Source organism: Amblyomma americanum, chromosome 6 (assembly GCF_052857255.1).
Source record: "Amblyomma americanum isolate KBUSLIRL-KWMA chromosome 6, ASM5285725v1, whole genome shotgun sequence".
NCBI lineage: Eukaryota > Metazoa > Arthropoda > Arachnida > Ixodida > Ixodidae > Amblyomma > Amblyomma americanum.
The window spans coordinates 123,097,838-123,106,830 of NC_135502.1; positions in this window are offsets into that span (position 1 = coordinate 123,097,838).

Sequence of the window (8,993 nt, forward strand, 5' to 3'; positions counted from 1 at the left end):
CTCCCACGGTGGACAGTGCACGCGGCCGTAAACACTTATTGAAAAGCGAGCCCAACCTTATTAGCCGCTGATTCCGCGCAGCAGTGCTCCGGCATCCCCGGAGACAGGCGCCGCATAGGGACCTGGACACTGTTTGTGAGAGAAAAACATTCCTGGAGAAGAGGAATGCGCCACTCGACCTCAGCAGCCAAGGGAGTTCTGCCATTACTGCTGTTACTAGCTCCCCACCTCAGACTACTGGGTGTTCGTTTGTTAATGGCATGCCTAAGCGTGACTTATAGAACAGTGCCACTTAAAAAATAAACAAGGAAACAAACAAAAGCCAGCAGAATTATTCGAAGAGCACGGGCGCTCTCACCTACGTGCAGTGCTTATTGCACCTTTAATGTTCTTAAGTGCACGCGAAAGAAGAGAAGATGCAACAAAAATCTATGGATCTCAGCAAACCTTTCGCACGCCCGCGCTTTGTTCTGTGCATCCGTTGATCAGCTTCCTTCGGCCCTGCGACTTTGTATGTCTCTCTAACATTTCGGGTGGCGGTAGTCTGTTGCCGTGCACTGGCCCCTGTCACCGTTTTGAAGCGCCGGAGCGCCGAGATCAATGCGGGAGTGCGTGTGTGCGCAGATGGCTCGGAAGCGGCCGAGAATTCGTTCCCGTCCGCATAATGGGAGCGGCGGCATGTGTTACTTCAGTATGAATAACGGTGTCCGTAGTCTTTCTCTCTCTCTCTCAGCGTAAAGTCTTATTCGCGCTGCAATATCAGCGAGAATCTTTGTACTATATTACTAAATCGAGAGAGGCCCAAGATCAAAGCACTGAGGGACCCCAGAGTGAACTGGGAGCCTGTCAGTAAAGGTGCAGTTATGAACAACGATTTATTTCCTATCTGGAAAACAGCCAGAACCCAGCAACAGCCATTAGTAGTTTTTTACGAGTTCCTGTGGATCTGTGGATTTTATTTTCATGAGTGGCCGTGTTGTAAGCTTTCGAAAATACATAGGCATTCCATCAGTTTGCGTTCCAGCTTTAACTAGCGTGCCAAAAGCATGCATAATGTTCACTGGTTGTAAACAAATTGAATAACTCAGTCGAATCCGTGCTGATAACGAACAAAAATTGTTGCGCTCACAAAATATTGGTATTTGATTATGTATTAGGCGCTACATTAGTTTAAAAGCTGTCGATGTTTGGAAAACTCGACAGTACTTCCACATCAGGTGTTTGTCGCCACTTTCATGGAAGGTTTTACTCTTGCTTTCCCTCAATTTGTCCGAATTTGACTATCAGGCTTGCACATTGCAAATAAAACGGAATATATAAATGTACTCAGCGCATAACTTTTCAAAAAGGCACTAAGTACGTATCTTGTCCAGCCGATATTTTATATTAGGTTCAGAAGCATATTTAAAATGCTATTCTAACTAATTACTAGGTCCTCCCGAGGCGTAATGATGCTTACAGTTATAGAAAACTGCTACGTCCGTGTGTAAACACTGAAAATGTTCACTGAAGGAGTTATATTGGTAGCGAGTGGTTAACTGGAACACCATTGATTTCAAACTCAGCATGCCTTCTTTAAGCAGCCGAAACTGAACACCACAATTCCTTATAGAACCTCAAAACAGAGCTGTCAAAAAAAACGTTTGAACAAATAATAACCTTTTGCATCAATCCTTGCTTTTGTTTTCTTTTTTCATGCGTTGTAGTGTTATTTAAACGTGCTGCCCCTTTTTCTTCCATAAACTATTTGCCCTCGGCTGAATATTATCGAATGGAGTAAATGCAATATAGTCAAAACAGTGCTTCGGGATGAAAATAGTGGGAAATCCGGAAGCTTATTTGTAACGTTAGCTGTCCCTCAGAGATATGTGCTAGCGCGCTCTCCTTCTTCTGCTGTATGATGGCATTGTAGAGAAGATAGACTCAACTATCAAAGTGATACACTTTGGAGACGACCGCTTCATTTTTACCCAAACAACTAGGTACGTGGAGCATTTCGCCCTACATTCCGCATTACCGAGCATTAATCGCTGGTGCGTTAAGATGAAAATGAAATTGAACTGCACTAACACTACATATAGAATTATGAGAAAAGGAATGCAAATATATTACGAATACAGTTACAATTATATACTCATTCGACTAAGAGACAGACCATTGCTCATAACATGTCCGCTATGTTGGGTTTTATGGCAGTGAAACAACTAAGACCATCGTGCAACAGCCGCAGGGGTGTTGCGCTTGCATCGCGGAAAACTAATTTTACGCGATAGCGTATACAGCTGGTTAGGTCCGAAAGCCCTTGCCAAGACCTAGGATTGACAGGAAAGGCTCAGAAACTTGACGAGAATGCTCCCGGAACTACCAAAGGACAGAAATTCGCCAACATTAGGGTTTAAAACCTAGCACTCGGTGTCCCAGGCAACGCAGATGCCACAAAGGGTCGTTGGTTCAAGCGTGCTAGAGGGGCACCAAGTGAATGCGTTATGGTGTGTATGACAGGAAAGTGTGTTGGGTATGTGCACTCATGTTAGACTAATAAAAAAATAAAATCAAGTGTAAATATGGCTATCAGGCATTAGAAATTTCGCGAAATGAAAAGGCGGAGTTATGATACTTCATTTTACTCAAACAAATGGTGTGTACGTGGAAGAATACGTAATGGCGTAGTATGTCGTTTAGTATAACGTGGAAAGTTATTTGTGATTGGGAATCGATAATTTTGAATGCGAATCAGCAATATTATGTTTAATTGTGATTGCAGTCTATACACGTGATCGGGAAGAGAGAGGAAACTTTATTTTAACGCAATATTAAGCGCCAAGGATGTCTTGGCCAGTGTAACCCAGGCCTTGGACTAGGCTGGCCAGTCCGAGGCTAGCCATGCCGGCGACGTTGAGTGGGGAAGGGCATGGAAAAAGAGATGACTGATTGGCAGCGGGGCAGGAGAAATAGCGATGTTCCAAATTAGCATCGTGTTCAGGAAATTCGGGTAAGCGAGGTAGTTTCGGATACGGTAGAGATAAGAAGGGGCATTGGTAAGGAGTGTATTTAGGTGTATGCGTCGATGAAGGCGTAGTTGCGTAGTCATGAGAGATTTGTCCGGAACAAGGACTGTACGAAGAGTTTCTCTAATGTCATATTAAAGATTTATTTTTTATTTGCAACGGAGAGTAGTGTGTCACGAGGATGGATAAGACCATGCAGGTAATCGAAGGCGCCAGGGTTTGAAGTTCGCGAATGAGGCAATACACCACCCCATTGCCTGATATTGCACCCTGAACAGGAATCAACCTCAGTGTGAAAGTGTGGAACGTCATTTGGTGAGAGCTGTTTGCAGGTCACCCCGCAGTTCTGCAGCAATCCAGACCTTATCAATTGCCCGTATATCGTGCATTGAATCACTATATATGCTACATTCTGAAGGGCTAGCAGGTGCTAGGGAGCGGTTACAAATAGTGTTGATTATGGGGAGGGTGTCTATGGTGGCTGCTGGAGGGGATCAGTGTTAGAACCAAGAGTGTGTATCGCTACATGGTGCCCGTCTCAAATGAATAAGCAGCTGCTCCAACGCGAATTCGTGATGCGTCTCTGCATACGATCGTCGAATCAGTAGGATGGAGGTGATTGGTGACACGGGCGGAACGGCTGACTAGGTTGGTATTGGTTGGAATATTTGTTTGGAATGAGGGCGATTCGGAGGTTATCTGGGAGCGGGAAAGAGGGGTAATGATAGTGGCGTCCATAGGTTTAAGCAACTAAGTACTATCCAGTGCCCCAGTTTTGTGCTAGAAAGACGCGCCATTTGCTGGTCATGATGTTGTTTTATGACGTCTCCCAGGGCCACAAACAGCCGCCTGGTGTACAGACGCTCAGTTGACGCATGTAGGTGAATGTTAAGGGCGGTCTTGTGAAAATTCTGAAGCGCAACCTCAATCTGTGGTGACAGTATAGAGTGAGATATGACACAGTGTATAGAGTTTTGCTCAGGGCTAATGCGTAGACTAACTGCCTGAATTGAACCTGCGTAGTCTGGCGTGCTTATTGGCAATGCGGTGGACCAGATGCGTAAGCTGATTGCAACCTTTAACGGTTATAGTAACATTGGCCTGATCAGATGACTCATGAATATAAAGTGCCAGAATCCAGCAGGGCGATACGCAGGGAAAGGGGTGACCCGCCATTGTGAGAGTGATGATATTGTTTTTTCAAAAGATATTGTAGTGTTGGCACTGATACCTAGTCTTTGCAATGACTAGCAATGCGGATTTTTAAGGTGCAGAAGAGAGGCCTACTGTGTCAAGATAACTAGTGACTGCATGGATACCTTGCTGTAAAGTGCCCTCTACTGTCCCAGAAGACCCAGCTGTGCACCAAAGAACATGATCGTCTGCATAAAATGTGTGTTTGAGGTTTTAGATACATGCAGGACGGCGTTTGTAAAATGTAGTGCTGTGAGTAGGCTGAAGGTAGTGGTGTAGGTAATGCTCTCATCGACGCTGTCATTTGTTACTTTAATACACCGAGCAATACATCATACCATTTGGGTTTAAACATTCAAGCAATAGAAAAGACGTATTGTTTCTTTAACCAGTTGCTCTCCACTGCTGCACTTCCAGCGTAGATTGCAGTTGAAATATCCTTGTCCGATATGCTCTGGTCGGGTTTGCATCTTTTTTAGATCTATAATGATGACATCAAAGTCTGTCGGAAATGTGTACCATTAGAGCAGTGGGCCGTCACTTTGTTCAACGTTAGATAATGTGTCTAACATAAGAAGTCCGCGGTACATCTCCTCAAATAAAAAACCAACCACGTCGTTGCTTGGGGTTCACTGGTGGACATATCGAGAAAGAAAACAAGGAAAGAAGTCGCTTTTCTAGAAGGAAAAGCAGCGACGATCGTATATAAAACGTGTTTTCCTCCTGACCTTTCTATAAAAGCCTATGCGCATGCTTGTGGCACTGAGTGCTGTTCTTTTAATTTATAGTGAAGGCTCATTTGTATCCATATAAAGACTGCCTACAGGTGACGTTCTGTGTGCTCCGCACGAAAGGCGTAGACCTAGATTACACACTGCATCTAATGGTTTAAGGTATCCTAGACTCGCAGAGTCATGGACAGCACTCCCCTATAACCTGGCCAAATCGAGCCAGAGAAAAATAAATGCGTAGAATGGCCATCCTACCAGACACCCATTAATTCCGTGAGCGCACTTAAGGGTTGTTGAAAGGTAGGGAAGATATGCATTTCAAATTGTTGATGTGAGGCGTAAACATTTGAAGTTTGATGTTTGCTAGAACGTAGAAAATATTGTAAAATATGCCCGCGATGTGCGGGGAAAGGAGGCTTCAGTGCTTCTTGAGTAAGTACACCTCGTACATATTTCAGGGACAGTCAATAACACAACAGACACAATTCAACATGAAGTTCAATAAAAAAACTAGAATAGATTCTATAGCGAAAAACAAGGACGATTTGTTACCCAAAAAAGATAAACAGAGTGCAATGAAGAAGACGGCAGTGCGCCACCATCGACGACGATGAAGAGGTTCGGCCGGCCTCGGCGACCGGGCAGCGGAAGAACGCGAGGATCCCTCTTGGTCCCTCTTGGTGACGTGGCCCAGCAACCCAGGCTTCGGGGCAGTGGCTAAGTACCTGGCGGTGTTGCGCTAGCTTCCTAAATTATCCTTCTTTTTGTCTGTGCCTGCTTGCTCCTGTTCTGGGGTGATCGGGCGAGGGACTAGAGCTTAATGTCTACTTCTCCCGGCCAGAGGTTTTCCCCTTGGCCGGCATCTCTTCCTCAAGACCAGCTCCCAAATGATCTCTTTTTCCGCAGTGGTGTTTCGAGCATTCCGGTCGCTTTAGTGCCTTCCGATGGAGGCGCTATCCGACTGAGAACAACCCGGAGGCAGTGCAGGCCGCCCTTCAGTCCACATCGAAGCACTTTATGCACATTACCGATGTCCGGCAGTTCGGCAGGGGTGGTATTTTGTGCAGGTCGCCGGATAAAGACTGTATTCAAGACCTTCTAAAGTGTACGACCTTCGCCAACCACCCGGTGAGCGCATTCATTCCGCCTCATCTGGCTTGTTCCAAGGGCTTGGTCCGAGGGGTCGACTCTCGATTGAGCCCTGCGGAAACGCTTGAGAACCTCTCGCCTGCGGGAGTGATTGCTGTCCATCGATGCGGCAGGATGGTTGACGGAGTAAAAATTCCTACGGAGTCCGTCATTGCCAAATTTGCGGGAATATTTAGCCCGTCAGAGATTAAGGTGTCGCCATTGGTTTTTTGAGTAGATGCCTTTAACTCTCGGCCCCTTCAGTGTCCAAACTGCTGGCGATTTGGCCACAACGGCAAAGCCTGCAAATCTTCCTTACGCTGCTGTGCCTGTGGGGAACGTCATTGCAGAGAGGAATGTCCTGAACAGCACGAGAAATGTTTGTGTAGCGGTGCTCACCCTGCTGATTCACCTGACTCTCCTGCACGAGCACAAGAAGTACAGGTGCTCGAGGTTATAGACAAGCGCAGATGCACGCGGAGAGAGGCTTTTGCCGCAGTCAAGGAGGCAACCTCAGGCTACTCTAGTGTGGCCGCCAAATGCCCACCCATAATGGATTCTAGTTGGTCCCAGGCTATTACAGCGGCAGTTGAGAAAGCTGTGGCAAATGCAACGGATCGTATTATGGAAACCGTGTCCGCGTGCATTTCGCAGGTCATAGCTGCACAGATCACCAACCTTCTGCAGGCGTCCACCGCTCCGCTCTTGTCTTCTTTGGCTTCGGAAGCTACCCCTCCTCCTGTAGTAATCGTTTCCGCTCCACAGGGCCAAAAACTATGTGAGCAACAAAATACCTCTCAGGCCTCTCCTTCGACCAGCGTTATGGACTCATCCTCTATAGACTGTATGGAGATGGAGTCTGATCTCCGCGCCCAAAAACCAAGTGGGTGTCCTCTGAATATTGCAGGCCCATCTTGCCCCCAGTCAAAGACAAAGAATAGTAACGCAAGTCAAAATGCTAAGACCAGAATTCTAGAAAAGGCAGTCGCGGCTGCGGCACTCCCGCCAAGATAGGGTTCTTAAGTGTACTACAGTGGAATTGTCGATCTATATTCTCAGCTTCAACAGATTTAAATTGCCTATGCAATCAGCTTCTACCAGATTTAGTTGCTTTACAGGAAACATGGCTAACTTCAAATTTTAATTATAATCTCAAGGATTGCCGTCCTTTCCGGCTTGACCGGTCATCACGAGGGGGAGGGTTGTTAGTGCTCATCTCTGCAAAGTTTTGCCACAGGCCATGCATTTCTTTCCAATATGCGGACAATGAATGTTAAATCGTTGCGGTTGACCTCAGCGTCCCAGATCACCAGCCCTTTACGGTATCTAATGCATATTTTCCGCCTGGTGTGCGTGACACTCGGCGCCCTGACTCACTCATGTCTAGTAGCCGAACTCAGGTTCTATTACTTGGAGACTTCAATTCGCACCATGTGGCGTGGGGGTTTAAAACAGACAGCTTTGGTTCTAGACTATTTGATTGGGCTTCTAAGAACAACTTGATTTCCAACAATTCCGGATTGCCTACGTTTGTTCGGAGCCAATGCCGCTCTGCCTTGGATTTAACTTTTCCTCCCCAGGAGTCTCTGTTATGTCTTGGGCGCCTGTTGACAATGCAACAAACAGTGATCATCTACCGATTAGTTTCAAGTTTGCGTGTAAATTAACTCTTCCTGAGCAACATCAGCGCACGTTAATAAATTACAGTTGCTTTAAAGACACGCTAAAATCAGCGCTCCAAATCACTTCAGACTCTTTCGTTCCAAGTTCCGAAAGCAAGGCTGCACATCTATGTTCAGTACTGGACCATGCAAGGCAAAAGTCTGAATTTTTGGTTAAGAGACTCAAGGGTGCAATCGCGAAAAATTGGTGGAATGCTGAGTGAACGCGTGCATATAAACGACGGAAAGCAGCTTGGAAGAAACTTCTCATCAATCAATGCCCAAAAAAATGGTCGGATTATAATTATGTTGCAGCAACATTTAAGCGCAACGTCGCCCGTGCAAAGGAGGAGTATAATACAAATCATTACGATTTTCTTTCACAATCAGGAAATTAACGAGCTTTGTTTAATTTTATGAGGCGCAACAAGGTGATTCCACCGGCTGCCAACATTGAATCCCTCGTTCAGTCTCCTGCTGACATCGCAAAGGCCTTAGAGGATATTGTGTGTGGCTTAGAGCTTCGCTTTACATCTGCCTTACCTTCTCATACTACATTTACATGCACCTCAAGTGATTTCACTCAGGTCTCTATGCCTGAGCTGTCGCAAATTGTTCTGCGCTTATCCCCAGCGGCTCCTGGTCCCGATAAGGTCCCTTCATCTATGATCAAAATTTTGTTCAATGAATCTCCTGCAGACCTGTTGGCTCTAGTTAACCATTCTATTAAAGGTCCTTATAGCGCATGAGTGGCGTCTTGCTGAAATAGTTCCACTGCTTAAAAAGCAAAGGCAGTGCTTAACTTTAGACAATATACGCCCTATTTCCTTAACAACGAACCTAGTGAAATTGGTGGAAAGGGTCCTTCTCAGCCGTGTCATGTCATTCATTTCAGAAAATGCTATATTGAATCCATGTCAAATTGGTTTCAGGCCGGGTTGTTCAATTTGGTGTGGTCATACTGACCTACAGAGTCGTATTAAATTAGCTCGCAATAAAAAACAGTTAGCGGCGCTTGTCATTTGGATGTCAGTAAAGCATACGACAGCGTTGAGCACTCGACTCTATTACTAAGATTACAGGTACTGAACTTCCCATGCTATTGTGTAGCATGGATTTCTGCTTTTTTGGAAAATAGAGAATTTTACTGCTGCCAAAATGGTGTTTCCTCAAGGAGATTTCCACAGACAAGAGGTGTACCGTAAGGATCAGTTCTCTCGCCTGTTCTTTTTAACATTTTTCTAAGCTCAATTTCATGCATTCAAAATGTG